Source organism: Propithecus coquereli, unplaced genomic scaffold (genome assembly GCF_000956105.1).
Source record: "Propithecus coquereli isolate 6110/MARCELLA unplaced genomic scaffold, Pcoq_1.0 Scaffold97, whole genome shotgun sequence".
Lineage (NCBI taxonomy): Eukaryota > Metazoa > Chordata > Mammalia > Primates > Indriidae > Propithecus > Propithecus coquereli.
The window spans coordinates 2,214,469-2,214,864 of NW_012156062.1; positions in this window are offsets into that span (position 1 = coordinate 2,214,469).

Consider the following 396-nt stretch of genomic DNA (forward strand, 5'->3'; position numbering starts at 1 on the left):
AGAGGTGCTTCTCCCCTTCTGATCCCAAAGTTATATCTTTTAATTCTAATCCTGGGTTTGTAAGATGTCTTTCATCTCCCTTCTCTTCTTTCCTTTCTTATCGATAAACTGACATTAACTAATGGAAGCGTGAGAGGTTTTGGAGACTGGTAGAAACATGAAAAGTAGTATTTTGACAAAGATTATTAAAATATCTCTACCACTCACAAATCCACAAATCCTAATTAGTGAAGCTCAATCTAAACTTATAGGTCACAATTTCTCTAACCCTAAAGTTATCCTTCTATATCTAGACCCATGCTTTTTGCTCCAGGGAAGTCATGAAATCGTGATTTGAATTCTACTTCAATTATTTGTTTGCTGAGAGTAATAGCACCTGAATATTATTTCCCAAGC